The sequence below is a fragment of the Aethalodelphis obliquidens genome, unplaced genomic scaffold (genome assembly GCF_003676395.1).
Source record: "Aethalodelphis obliquidens isolate GAN/ISIS:26980383/991018 unplaced genomic scaffold, ASM367639v1 scaffold15, whole genome shotgun sequence".
NCBI classification, from domain to species: domain Eukaryota; kingdom Metazoa; phylum Chordata; class Mammalia; order Artiodactyla; family Delphinidae; genus Aethalodelphis; species Aethalodelphis obliquidens.
In genome coordinates this window covers 13305105-13320665 of record NW_020837959.1, presented here as the reverse complement: position 1 = coordinate 13320665, position 15561 = coordinate 13305105, and the positions used below count along the sequence as shown (strand labels likewise).

The 15561-nt window shown below is 38.7% G+C and overlaps 1 protein-coding gene across 1 annotated transcript in view; it reads left to right on the top strand.

Annotated features, from left to right (window-relative positions):
* Positions 1-15561, top strand: part of HS6ST3 (heparan sulfate 6-O-sulfotransferase 3) — a 656550-nt gene that overhangs the window by 441934 nt on the left and 199055 nt on the right. The window lies entirely within an intron of this gene.

The window sequence follows — 15561 nt, the reverse complement described above, 5'->3', positions numbered from 1 at the left end:
AATTTTAGACCATAGTATAATATTACCAGTACAAAAACAGGGTATATCTGAGAACAGTGGATTTAGGAATGCATTGTACATACCATATGCCATATATTTTAATTTATAGCAGCTATGATTATGTTTTACTGTTACACTATACTTATCTTGCTGAAAACCTTAGTCTAAATATCTCAAATAACCCTTGGCTGCAGTCCACTGCAATCTGAAATGCATTCTGCTTTGCCAAGCTTTAGTCACTTCAAAAGTAAGGTCAGGGGCTTCCCTGGTGGCGCAGTGGTTGAGAGTCCGCCTGCCGATGCAAGGGACACGGGTTCGTGCCCCGGTCCGGGAAGATCCCACATGCCGCGGAGCGGCTGGGCCCGTGAGCCATGACCGCTGAGCCTGCACATCCGGAGCCTGTGCTCCGCAGCAGGAGAGGCCGCAACAGTGAGAGGCCCGCGTACTGCCAAAAAAAAGTAAGGTCAGGGCTTCCCCGGTGGTGCAGTGGTTGAGAATCTGCCTGCTAATGCAGGGGACACGGGTTCGAGCCCTGGTCTGGGAACATCCCACATGCCGCGGAGCGGCTGGGCCCGTGAGCCACAACTACTGAGCCTGTGCGTCTGGAGCCTGTGCTCCGCAGCAAGAGAGGCCGCGATAGTGAGAGGCCCGCGCACCGCGATGAAGAGTGGCCCGCACCTGCCACAACTAGAGAAAGCCCTCGCACAGAGACGAAGACCCAACACAGCAAAAATAAACTAATAAATTAACTAATAAACTCCTACCCCCAACATCTTCTTTAAAAAAAAAAAAAAAAAAAGTAAGGTCAGTGTAGTCTATGATAAATTCCTTTGAAAAATCATCCTTAAGTATGGAATTTACAAGTAAGGAATTTGTTTTCTTCAGAAGTAAGAATAAGGTCACACTGTCTAACCACACCTGGAGATTCTGCTAGGGCTGGGCTAACCTCATGGAAAGAGTATTTCTGGCCTGGTTTAAGGTTCTAAAACAGATTTACAGTTGATTCACCGTATCTGCGGGTTCTGCGTCCATGAATTCAACCAACCTCAGATGGCAAATATGCACACACACAAAAAAAAAATTCCGGAAAGTTTCAAAAAGCAAAACTTGAATTTGCCATGCAATGGCAGCTATATACATAGCAATTGTATTAGGTATTATAAGTAACCTAGAGATGATTTAAAGCATAGGGAGGATGTGCATAGATTATACGTGAACGCTATGCCATTTTATGTAAGTTACTTGAGCATCCTCGATTTTGGTATCCAAATAGTGGTGCAACTGTACTTCATTTTCTGAATGTCATGATCCCACAATGAAAGACTGAATGGCTTTTCCTTTATACTTCTTTTTATTGTATCACGAACAATTCCTAGCATCGTACTGGTGTTCAACAGCTACTTCCCAAACTACTTTAATAATATGACAGAGAGGAGAAGATGCTTTGCTGAGAGATTTGACGTTATAGGTCTGGTCTTCATATTCTCTACTGTACCCTAGGACAAGCACCTTGCTACAAATCTGAAGAGGAGACTGGCACCCAGGAAGTCAGAGCAGAAAGATGGGAAAAACCTGGGTCCTTGATGATACCTTTCACCCAGCCCTGAGCCCATCCACACTCTAGATATCCTATTTATGAAATAATACTTTTGCACGATGTTGGACTTTCTATTATAGTACTTGAGGCTGGAAGCATCACAATGGATAGCATTTTAGAATAAGCTAACTTTGCAGTTATCAAATATGCTAAAAATTGCACATGTTTTATCAAGCCACTGACATTTTCCTCTAACAGAAGAGTAAGAGCAGGGATAACACATCAAATAAACCTTAGAAATAGGAATGATTGAATATTCAAATTGAAATGACATAATGGTACACGCTTCTAGCCCTTTTCTTTAAATGGGGAACTTTAGGCCCAAGGAAATACAAACGTTGCTCAGGGTCACTCAGCAAGTTTGTGGCATATTGAAATTAGATCTCAGGGCTGGATCGGCTACCTCGTACTCTCTCTATATGGTGTTAGTGTCAGAGAGAGCGCGTGTGTTATTAAGAGTGGAGACCTAGGTATTAACACAACAGATTCCATTTCTGGGTGGTCATGAGTGCTTGCCCACCTAAAACTTCATAGAATCCTTCCCAACTTATCATTAACTTGAAAGGATTGTATAAGATTGAGGCATTATTATTTTATGTTTCATTTTATAGGAATATACAATGTCAACACTTCCAGTGTTGTTTATACATAATTAATAATTATAGGTACTTCAGGGATTTGAGGATTTTTTTAAGCAATAAATATGCCTCTGGTTTGTTTTACATGCTTTCTGATTAATGCAGGAGGACCTGTGACACTTGCTCATTTCATCCTATTTTAATTGTGAAATGTTTTAGCCTGCATTTTGGCTCTGAGTTTTCACACAGCACGGTTTCTGCACTCATAGCTCTTTGCCTAGTTAATGTTTAATGTCACTTGTATTCTTACACCTCTGGATATTAAGCTACAGAAAGGTTTTTCAGTGCTATAAATTATAGCTTCCATCAGAAGTGCTGGTGGAATTAATATCCCAGATTAATGTAGGGCTGAAATCTAAGTGGATAGCACATTAAAAGGATGAACAAAGATTCATGCACTCTGGTTCGCAGCCTAAATGAAAGGTCAGGGAGTTGAGCCTTTGGGTCAACACATTATGTTTAGGAAGGTTTTCATCACCCACAACTCTAACGACCCATTAGATCCTGACTATCCACTGGCCACTCCCACACTAGTTCAGTCAATAAACATTTATAGAACTTAATCTATGCCCACAGTATGCAAGAAACTGGGGAGCATATTGGCAGGTGTAAGGGGCAGGGGACCAAGGAGTGGCAGAAATATAACAAGGAATAACACAACAGCCCTGGCCATGAAGAGTGTGCAATCTAATGGGTGAGGTAGCTCATCAAGTAATGACAGCATATTATGGTCGGTGATATAGTAATGGCTTGACCAAAGTACTTTTGAATGTAGATGAGTGTACAGTTGGCCTTGCGTATCCGTGGGTTCCGTATCTGTGGATTCAACCAACTTCAATTGTAAGTATTTGAAAAAAATTTTCAAAAAGTTCCAAAAAGGAGAATTTAAATTTGCCACAAGCTGGAAACTGTTTACACAGCATTTACATTGTATTTACAAAGCGTTTACATTGTATTAGGTATTATAAGTACTCTAGAGATGATTTAAAGTATATAGGAGGATGTTCATAGGTTATATGAAAATACTATGCCATTTTATACAAAGGATTTGAGCACCTGTAGATTTTGGTATCCCCGGGGGTCCCTGCAGATAGCGAGGGACCACTGTACATTTACTTAGGTCTTCTCTGAGAAAGTGACATATAAGCTGGGTATTTAAAAGATGAGTAGAATTCTGTAGGTGGAGAAGCAAAGGGAGAAAGGGACTATTTCAACCAAGAAAGCATAATTTGCAAAGGAATACTAGCCAGAAAATTGTTGTTGAAGTAACCATGAGTAAGTAGTTCAGGAGGTCTGGGGGTGGAGGATATTTCATGGTGAGAAATCTAACTGAATATTCTAAATGATAAAGGGCTGATAGAGTGATGGCAGGAATGCTCACTTAATCCGTTCACAGCATTATTTAAAACTCAAGGCTTCTTTCCTCCTCTCCATGTACATTGCTCAGCTCTACATGTTGATCAGTCATAAGTCATCTGGTCAACCTAATCTGCTGTCACTGGGCAGTTATACATGTGCACACACATCAGTCACAAAAGATCTCCCTTCTATTATATACAAAGACTAAGAGGTGACATTTCACCACTAAGAAGCTCCCAACTGAGCCGTGTTGAAGCTCGTATTTATAGCAATGTAAGGTCAATAATAAACATGATATTGCCGTACAGGTAGGGTAAGGTGAAAGAGACTCTACAGTTGAACATAAGTGCATGTTTATTTCAGCTTCCTCTTTATTAATAAGTTTATAGCATAGAGTCGTTTATTATGCATGTATTTCACCATTTAACAAATTAATCTCCAAGATTCTTTCTTTTGGTGTCTCTGCTCTCCCCACCAAAGTGAGGCTCACAGTAATTGTTGCCTGAGAAGAGAAGATTATCCATGAGTTTAGGTCTTGGTAATGTTAATGGTAGAAAAGGAGCTGTCATTTTTCTTGCCATTAGGATGACTAAGGGATATTTGACTCAGTTTCATTTATAAATTAAACCTAGTGTTTAGGAAAAAGAGTTGGAGAAACCAAAGATAGTTTGAGTATTTACGCTCATCTCATATCAACAAGAATTTAAGGTATTGAACACACATACTGATCCATGAAATACTGAAACAACCCACTGAAGGGAAATGCAGAGTCCCTGGAATCCAGTATATTTAAGCCCCAGTCGCACATGTGTGTAACGTATACTTTCCTCTTTGAGGTCACTGCACGTAAAGAAATATAGACCCTGAGAATGAAAGAAAAATGACATTAGAGCTCATCTAGCCTAACCCAGAATGCTGTACTCTTCCTGGAGAGCATGTGGAAGAGTGAAAGAGTACTTAGCAGGGGTCAGAGGACCCCTGGGTTCTGGTCCAGGATGTGGAACTTAGTTGCTACTATATCTTGGGCAAGTTCCTTCACCTCTGTTTACCCTCACATCACAGAAGTCTGTTGGGCACAAATTAGAAAATACATATGGACTCCCTATGAGGAGTTGGAGATGAATCATTATACTATCATAATCACTTCAGTAAGCGCATTATCACTATGAGAATTCTCAATCGTTTAACTAGAACTAGACTAAAGTTTACCTCTCTACTCTCTGTAGTCAAATGTTTTCCGCGCAAACTTCGGAATAAATAGATGGCACATTTTTGATGTGCAGAAGTATTTTCAAATGCTTTCTGATGCCATTTGCATGTAAACAATTTATCTGCTAATTACAGATGAGTTATTCAGTTATTAAAATAAGCCCTACAGGACTTATATTGGACAGTATTTAAGTGGTTGCTTTCACTTACTTAAAAATAATCGTTATGTATTTCTTCAAAAATAGTTAATTTCTGACTTTATTTTTTACCAATTCGCTTGTCCCCACCTTGTACCCCATTCTCCCCAAAATGGTCCGAATCGATGAAGCTTTAGTGCACCGGTTCAGCCAGTGCTTGACACAGCTTTTAATTCTACAGTCTGTGAGCTGTTGGTCGTGCCTGGGTCCCTGTTGGCCTGTGATGAACATTACAGACACATGAGCAACACCCCAAGGCAATGACTGTTTATCCATTATAATTACAAGGAGCAATAATAGATATGTTGAACAAATCAACATATAATAAAAAACGTCATCTATTTCAGATTTTCAACTGTGGTGTTTGCATTTACATTTAATGTGATTATCTTGCTCGATGAATTCCTTTTCAATGTTATAGTGACGCCTTACCCTGAAGACACAACTCAAGGTCAAGGTGCAGAGGAAAGAACCCTAGACTATATGGGTATACTGAGTTCAGTCCGATTCCTGCCACCAGCTAGCTGTGTAACACAGAGAAAGCTGCATCACCTCTCTGGACCTCACTTTGCTCATAGATATAAGGTTGAACGTGAGAATCTCTGAGTCACTTTCCAGTCCTATCTCCCGGTTTACTTTTTTTTTTTTTTGCGGTACGCGGGCCTCTCACTGTTGTGGCCTCTCCCGTTGCGGAGCACGGGCTCCGGACGCGCAGGCTTAGCGGCCATGGCTCACGGGCCCAGCCGCTCCGCGGCACGTGGGATCCTCCCAGACCGGGGCACGAACCGGTGTCCCTGCATCGGCAGGCGTACTTCCAACCACGGCGCCACCAGGGAAGCCCTCCCGGTTTACTCTTGATGGGAATAGTGCTTTCATACCCCTCACCAAAGAGCCTTTTACACCTCTCTCAAATTTTCATATAACAGATAGACTATTTAGTTTCTCGTTTAAACAAACAAACAAGAAAATCAACAAACAACAAGCAAGATCTCAGCGGGGCAAATCATTAACCTCAGCTAATTCAAAAAACATCAGTATTTTTTCTAAAGCAAGAAGCCCACGTTTTAGCCCTTCCTCTGTCACTGACAAATTAAGCAACCTTGCACGAGGCACTGTAGGGGGTTTCCCTGGTGGTATTTCTTGAGTGACAGGTCTTAGGCACTCATTAAGATGCCAAGTGCTAATGTAATATGATATGATTCTATGCAAATGCTGTGTTATCAGTAAGTCAGGTGCTGGGTTAGGAACAATATAATCTCCCTTGGATAATTGAGGACTGCTATCTTATATTTGAGTTGATAATGAATTTTCTCTGTCGAGTGATTTTTCACATTTTTTTCAATTTTGATTCACTATATGATGTAATTGAATTAGAAACTAATGTCCTTATATATTTTTTCCTTCCAAATTCTTTTTTACTGCCTCCAAAGATTCAATTTGACTGGGAAATGATTTTTTTTCTTATTTATTAGTGCATAAGCATCTTCCAAGAAATATATATGTGTGTGTGTGTATATATATATATATATATATATATATATATACGTTTATGAATGATGCAATCCATATTTTGCAAAGCATATTGGCATATGAGCCTTTTCTAAAAGATTTGTCTATAATATTATTTTCGTCTTCACTAACTAGCTATAATGGAAGCAGTTAATCCATGTTTGCTACTTTATTCACCACTTTGCAGTGTGTGTGTGTGTGTGTGTGTGTGTGTGTGTGTATGAAATGGTTGTACCTTATGGATTAGTTCTCGGCAGCAAAAGCCCACTTAAAATTTGTCATGCCTCGTGGTCCTGACAACACGTCAAGAGGAGGTGATTTAGGAAAACACAGATTGTTTGCTAATTTCTACTGTGAGTGGATTTCTTACTAATTATTTTTTTCCTTTGAACCTTCCTAAAATTTTCTTTAAAGGTAATTATTGTGTGGAAAGAATTTTTTTTCATTGAGGAAATGTTAGCTTTTTGGATCTCTCTCTTTAAATCTTATTCTTTTTTAAGGTATGTAACTAAAGTAAATTATTTAAAACTCACTGTTTTTTACAAAGCTGTTTAAATAGATTTTGGTATCTGCTCGTATAGTTAGAAAATTTTTCTTAGAATTCAGGCTTCTCATCTATTTATGTTTTAATAGATACATATGTTTTAATAGATACATACACAGAGAATACTTTAGGTCTTTAACATTTAAATAATCAGCCTCCTTAAAGTGATGGAAAATTGGGTCTTTGAGTTTTAATAATCTCATGAGAAGTAAGAACAAAATGAATGAAATTTTTAGTCTTTATTAGTCATAGAATCAAATATATTTATGGAATAAAATGAGATAGTGTGGTTTAATTGGGGGGCTTTATTAAATTACCTTAAACAGAACTTTAAAAGAGCTTGCTTAGTTTCTATTTCTTACATGCTATTTTTTTAAACTAGTAGATTTCAGGAAAAATAAACAGTTTCAAACTGTACTAGTATACTGTTCAAAAAAGGAATAAGTTCAGGTCCACTTTTCTCTTTATATGCTGATTAGATTGCAGTGTAGTCATTTCATGCAACCACTAATTTTTGAGTGCTTTGGGGATGCCCAGAATTACTAAAAGAGGTATCAAGGAAGGCTCTTGTCCTTAGGGAGCTGACACAGGAGTCTTGGTGAGATAAGACAAGTGCCCCGAAACACCTACAGAATATATGAATGTTAACTTTCAGAAAGAAAACCAAGGTAATGAACAATGTTGGTGAGATGTACAGAAACAATTTAAATAGGAAGTCAAATTAAAGAAAAAACAATCTACATTGACGAAGAGAAAATGTGGTGAAGGAGCAGGAAACAAAAATGAGACTTTTGGGGCTGTTGGCCTAACTGGGACCTAGGACTGAAGTGGGGAACAGGGAAAGAGCTTTGAAAGGTCTCTGATGTTTGCTGCAGAGGCGTTTGCATGTAATGCAATTTTGGTCACACTGTTAGATGCCAACCAAGTCACCTAAGCAGGTGAGGACTTACATGTTCTGTGTAAAGAAGAAAGTTTCTATTCAACTCCAGCTGTTATAGCCAAGGGTAAACGCAGATCCAGTGTGGCCAGATCTTCAGATCTTTCAGATGCAGCCAGACACCCAGATTTTAAAGAAATCTTAACCTTAAATATTGATTCTTTGTTACTACTATGTGAGCCAAGTTAAAAATATCTGCTAGCCTGACACAGCCTAAGAACGACCAATTTACAATTCTTTACAATGATAAGGAAGACTGGAAGGTTTAAACCTGAGAGTGTTACTGAACTCAGGTCCGGTGCTCGCCACTCGAAAATCAATAACCGACAGGCAGTTTTCGGTAGAAAGGAAAGTTGCTTTTAATCAGAATGCCAACAATCGCGGGAGATGGTGGACTCAGTGTCCCTCAAAAACCACCTCTGAAGATTCTGCTCGGCCATGAAAGTTTTTAAAGGGAAAAAGGGAAGTAATCGCAGTTAGCCATTGAGATCGGGGGTCAGAGTCCTTGACATGCCCCACTGTGCGCAGACTTGTCGACTCCCGACTCCTGGCCTTTCCTTAGATGCTGTCTTGTTCACACGGTTTGTTCGTGAGATTACTGCAAGGGAAGCTAGGGAGGAGATCTGGTCATCTGTTGATTACTTATTCTTCATTTCTACTTCTTTGATCTATGGGAAGAACCAACAGGTTAGGCAAGGTATTGTGTGATCAAAAGACTTGAAAGGTGTGCTAGGGCTGGAGATCAGTGGAGCATGGGTGTGACTTGTTTAAGGTTACTAACAAGACAAAAGGGGCCCCCCTGTGGAGAGCTCTTTCCTGACAAAAGCTGCTTACAAATCCCCACTTGTCAGAACATCTTTCTGTTTCTATGGGATTATGGGCGAAGGTCTGTCTTCTGTAACTTCTTCATGCTGTATAGGGAGCTGTATTCTTAGAGTGGAAGATGTCTACGTGGGTCTGTAACATATCTTTGCTGACAGTTTAGTTGCCCGTTTACATATATGAGCAGAACAAGCTACAATTATTTTGATGCCCACAAAGATATAGATTATTGTGAGCAATAGTGCTAATGCCATTCTCTTAAGGCTGTTCTTGGAATTGTGCTAGCCGTAGACTCAGTACTGATCAAGATGGAGCACCTTATGTCATGGCTGCAGCCTGGTCATCATGCAGTTAGCATTTTCCCTCTGGTGGCATTTACAGTATCTGTAAAACAACTCCGGAATGTGCATCAGACACTGAGTCTGTGACTCTATTGTGCTCATCATTAGCCGCTTGACCCTGCACTTTGTGACTCAGGGGACCCTGGGAAACTTCAGCTTTTCTGTAAACAAGAGGCAGGGGACATGGAGAGGACTTCGTGGTTGGGGGGTGCTGCAGGGTTCTGCCTGGTTCCAATCCCCCTTTTCTTTGATACTCCTAAGGAGAATCTAGTTTAAGATAAATGTAAAAGAAGTGACAGAACGTGTATATTTTATTAGTTCACATTTGAAGATAAAAGTCATGCAAGAAGCCTATCCCAAGATTTTGAACTTGAGGTTCCTGGTTGATGGGGACAGAAAACAGCTTAGGGAGCAATGAGAACCAATTTATGTTCCTTCTTTTAGTAAGATACTAGAGGGATAACCTGAAGCTGGTTGGAGATTTTAAACTAATGAGAGAGAGATATAAATGTCAAAATTGATTAGGTACTTAATTGATCTCCTGTATAACCAATATATATTTGAACACATGCCTCTTTCACATATAGAAACCATTCATGCACAACCTTGTATTTTTGCATTTGAGAAATATAGCAGGTTGGCTCATTTCCCAAGTACATATGATTCTGTGTTTACCTATGCAGATATCTGTCCATTCATGCATGCATAGAGTTGCCAGCTTTTACAAATAAAAATAAAGGATGCCCAGTTAAATTTGGATTTCAGAGAAACAACAAATAATTTTTTATATTAGTATGTGCCAAATATTGCAGGGGACTTGTAATACAAAAAAAATTAAATCATTCTTTGTTGATTTGAAAGCCAAGTTTAGCTTGATATCCTGTATTTTATTTGGTAACTCTACCCACTACCGCCCTCCCCCAGCAGCACGTGTAGATTTTCACTTAACCCCATTTTTGGTCCAGTCCCTCACCCTCACCCCAGCGGGGTAGCTGCTTGGCTGCAAGGGGTCAGGTGGGTCCTGGGGGGAGGGGCAACCTAGCTGCTTCTCATAGAGACCTTGGTGTGCCTGGCACATCAAGGTGCTCAATAAACATTTATTGAATACATGCCAAATACCTTCAAATGACCTTTATTGAAAAGGTAACACACCCAGGCACTGTTGGGCTTAGGTGGAATAACAATGAACAGGACATTATGCCAGGTCTCTTGTCTCTGATGTCTTAGAGAGAAGCCCAATCGTGAACTCCATGCTATATGTAATAAGAATTACAGGCCCTACAGGCTACAGGCATCTTGGGTTCAGATTCAGGGAAGCTAACCTTGTGACAGTGCCTGGGTCAATCCCATAAAACAAAGAATTGTCCTGCCAGAATGAGAACTTTGTGTCTGAGAGAAACTCAGGCTTGAGCCATCCATGCCTCACCTGCAGAGCTGGGAAGATTGTCATGGGCACAGGTGGAGGGGAATTGGGGAAAGGAGTTTCACAGGAAGGAGGAAGGTCCAGTGCTTGGGAGAAACACACGTCTTCTGTAACAGGGGAAAGGTATCAGTGGGAGGCTACCAAGGACTTCGAATGTGGAGGTTGGAGAACTTTATGAAAATAATATTTAGAGAATATTTTTGCATTATGTCACTTGGGTTAACTCTGATGAAATATAATTCTCGCTATTAATTATGGTATCATTTCTGTACTACACTTGGCACTGCTACAGAGGACTTTTTTCTTTATTCATAGTGTTTATCTTCTAAAGTAAACTTAAAAAAAACTGAAGTCTATCATACATATTAAGAAGTTCACAGATCATAAGTGTGCAATGCAGTACCTTTCCACAATAGGAAACTACCCATGTAACAACCACCCAGTTCAGGAAAAAGAACGCGGCCAGCACCCCAAACCGGCCCCTGCCTGACTCAGTCACTGTTCCCCACTTTTCCCCCAAAGCGACCACTATGCTGATTTCTGTCACCACAGTGATTTTGTCAACCTTTGACGTTTACATAAATGGAATTGCAGAGTATGTGCTATTGTGTTTGCCTTCTTTTGCTCAACTTTATGTTTGTGATATCCACTCCTGTTGTTTTTATAGCAGAAGTTTGTTGATTTCCATTGTCTTTATTATACCATTGTATAAATATGTCACAACTTATTTATTGATTCTGTCTGGATTGCTTCCTGGTTTGAGCTTTTACAAATAGTGCATCTATGAATATTCACATCAGTGTCTTTTGTGAGTATATTTATGCATTTCTGTGGGGCGTATACCTAGGAGTGGAATTGTTGGGCCATAGAGTATGTATATGTTCAGCTGTAATAGATACAGTCAAGCAGTTTTCCAGAGTGGTTGATTCCACTTACATATGTGAGAGTCCCACTTGCTCTACATGAGGATAGAATTTTTTTTAAAAGGCAGTAACTTACAGGAGTAGGATACGATGGAAAAAAAAAGTATTGCCTTAAGAGAAACACTGCCTACTCTGTAATAATTTTATGCACGCTTGGCATACTTCAGCGTCTGTAACAAAACTGATCACTTCCTTTTGTGAAATTTTACCCATGTGCCTACTTGAACCTACTTCAGACCAGATAATGATGGTAAGTATCTACTGAGTCTAGGAAATTCACATTATCCCCAGAATATTGGGGCTATGGGAATAACTCACTTTGTAAGTGTATAGTGTTCCTTTAACTAAATCATAAAAATCATTGCTGTGTTATATGAAAAGTTTATGAGGTCACATGAATGCTTGCTTACTGTGCATATGGTGAGAGCTGTGCATTTCAAGTTAAATATAGGAGCAGTTCTGGCTGTAAAGAAGTAGTTTAAGAAATCAAGAGAACTATAAATGGCCATCTGCTCTCTTCTCCATTTTTATTTGCTGAATTAACCCAGTGAAATATTTTAATGAATAACGGGTTGATATTCCATCTGTTTGTTAATTTTTTCAAACTATACAATAATCCATCATTTTTACTGAGTGGAAACAATTTGCTACTTTGTAAAAATATTTTTAAAAATAGAGGCAGTGTGTGTAATTCAACTTTCCATTAATTTCAAGTGCGTTTTAGAGATGGAGCTAACTGAGAGCATCTTTTGGGTCAGGGTGCTGGGGAAAGAATTTCAGTTCTTTGAGATCACAGTTCATACTGGGTGATGCATATCATTGTTTTATAAGATATGTGTGTTTGAGCTTATTTGAATAGAACATAGAGAGAACCTTTCTCTGTATAGCCAAAGGTTGCTGAGATGGAAATAGCATCAATGATAATATAACACTTTGGCAAAAAGAGTGTAAGGATTAGTTCTTTAAAAATAATGTAAAACATATGTCACTATCGGAATGGAGCTTATGGCTTTCCAATTCTGTACTCAGTGCTACGAATCTAAAGCAAGTGGAGCATATGACTGTGTATATATGTACGTGTGAGTGCACGCAAAGGCACACGCTTAAATTACAAATTCATTTAAGTATATTTTAAATTTGTTTCTGGGTTTTGTTTTGTTTTGTTTGTTTTTGCTTTTTCTTTTGATTTCTCTTTAGTTGGCATGGCACACGTTATATGCTTTCAGGCCACTGAAGGTTCACGTGTCCAGGAGCAGATGTCAGCTTAATGGCATCTTTAATGCCTGCTGTGCCACGTCCACGAGTAAATTCCCTGAAACAGGATTTGGCCAGAGGGTTCAAGCTGACATTTGGAGAATTGATGGATGAGGTGAGAGGTGGAGAAGAACAGGGAAAGGGCTTTAAGATAATCCAGTATTGACGATTTTTAACATTTCTACATCATTTACCAAATATTTTCTCTTCTGGTGGTTTTCTAGCTCAATCAGTTTTAAATAATTTATCAACAGATTTTTAAAAGCCTCTACTCCAGTTCTTACAGGTTTGGGGACCTGAGGGTATTCTTACCTATCAGTAGAGATATATTATTCCCTTTAAAGATAAGGGGTATTTTGTACAGAGGGAATGGAAAATAATTAGTAACAATGTTCCTGTGGATTATAGGAGCCTCTTCTACATTAATATTATTTTGAAATAATGACTAAATTCTGAAAATTATGACAACGTACCAATCACCAGGTCTACAGTAGATGAACCGTCTTAGAAGCACACGTTTTAGTCCCACCGTATTTCACTTACAGCTTCTCTCTCCTGAGCAGAATGGACTAAAGCCGTAGCTTTTTATTTACTCCTTAGACCTGTCTATGAAATAGTACATACTTATATTTTCGTAAGTCTCTTGGGCCTCACATATTGTTCATATGATCTCCCACAGCCACTGTTTCCCCATATTACTAACCAGAGTATCTAGTAAAATTGGCACTATTGTATCCCAATGCATAAAGTAAATGATACATTATGAAGTTTTTCAAGAGAAGGTTCCATTAAAATGTAAAGACCAGGCAAAAGAGAAACAAAAATTAAATGAGTCCGTGTTTTAAATGATTCAATATAAGAAGTCAAGGATTTCTGTTTGGAGGAATATGAATATAGAAATGTTTGGACAGATAGCACCAAACTGTAAAGAGAGGACTTCTCTGTGGTTATGCCTTGGAGGATTTTTATTTTTCATTTTTAATGTCCTTGTAAAATTTAGTTTCAAAATAGACTATGAATGTTTCTGAGAACCTGTGGTCAGAGAAATGACAGTGCAAAATGTTTCTATGACCTACAAAGTATAAATAATAGATGGGTGTTTACTGACAACAATCCAATACAATGCAAATGCATATGATGTGCATCTGTGGTAGAGAACTGAGTCCATCATGGCGATGCCAGGAGCAGAACTCAGCTGACACTGCCTCCCAGTATGTGCCAGTAGATTCCTCAGCAGGTCATGTCTGACACAGTTATGTATTTTCAAGATCATAGGGACATTTTCTTCAATGACAAAGAGGGAATATAACAGAGGAAAAATCATTATGTTCTATGAAAATTTTCCCATGAGGTTAGTGGAAATAATTCCATTCAAACATACTTTAATTTGAAATATACAACACTTTAATGTTTCTAATAAAATATGTTGATAGAAAGTGTTCTAGGAAGGGCAATACAGCCTTCTCCTTAAATCTTCAAGAAAGCATACACGATAGAAGTTCTTTTCCTCGCTCTGCTACAGAGCTCTTAGGTAAGCTGCATGATAGCAGATTTTCTGCTGTTCTTCACCAACGTATCTCTAGTGAGAACACAGTACAGGGCACACAGGCTCAGAGGCGGATCTCAGGACACAGACAGTAACATAAAGGAATGACTCTGGGCATGGATTCCGGCATCAGATAGCCTGGGTTCAAACCCCAGTTTCTACAGTTAATGGCTTCTGTAGCCTTGGGGGAAATGACTTAATCTCTCCAAGCTTCAGTTTGTGCCTTTGGGGATAAAGTTAATGACCTCTAGGTTATTGTGAAAATTAAGATTTTATATATAAAATATTCAGTTCCATGAGTGGCAGAATTTGTGCTCCAAAAAAAAAAAAAAAAAGGTAACTATGTCATATACTAAAGCTTGAGCTCTTCCTGTCCCAGGTAGAATTATTTATTTATAAGCAAAAGTTTTGGATGGAGAATGAGGCTTACGCATGAATATCAAAAATACTAGAGAATCTCTCAGGGCATTAGTGATTTCCAGCACCCCCAATATGATATAGCTCTCAGAAATGCCAGGGACTGGTGTTATTCCCTTACGCAGTCAGTCACTGATAGCTGATTTATAAGTTAACTTCCTTTGTTCCTTTGCCTTAATTGTGTACCATGGTGTCCAGGAAGGAGAAATAACACCAGAAGCTTGAAATCCCTCTGAGAGTGACATATGTTTATCAAAATCCATAAAAATTTTCGATTATACAATCTGTTCCATGAAAAAGCCTGTGTTGATTATCATGTTAATTAGAATACCTCCTACTCTACTGAAATGTCCTATACGATCAATATTTTACTGCCTTGTATCTCAAAGCACATAATTTCTAGTTTTCTGAAATGGAAGAGACAGATAGTACCAAATCTTTGTGTTATAGCCGGTTCCCCAGAGAAGCTTGTAGCTGTGCTAAAAAAAAAAAAAAAAAAAGGGAAAAAGAAAATCTTAAGGCATATTGCCTGAACTATATACTGGGATATCATAGAGACATTTTTAACCTTATCAGGTAAAGCTCAAGGGTATTACCTTCATAATCAGCCAAAGAAACGTATCAGGCTTCAAAACAAAAGCAAAAAAACGGAGACACATCAATTCTCCCTTTCTTATAACTTTCTTTTCTTTTTCTGATTTACCTATCAATGTTTTATAAATGAAGGGAAATTTTTACATAGACATTTCACTTCATTTGATGAAATGAAAAATAAAATTATAAGATTAACATATTGTAAAGAGAGCACTTGATTGTTTTCAGATCAAAAGATTTGAAGTGATACA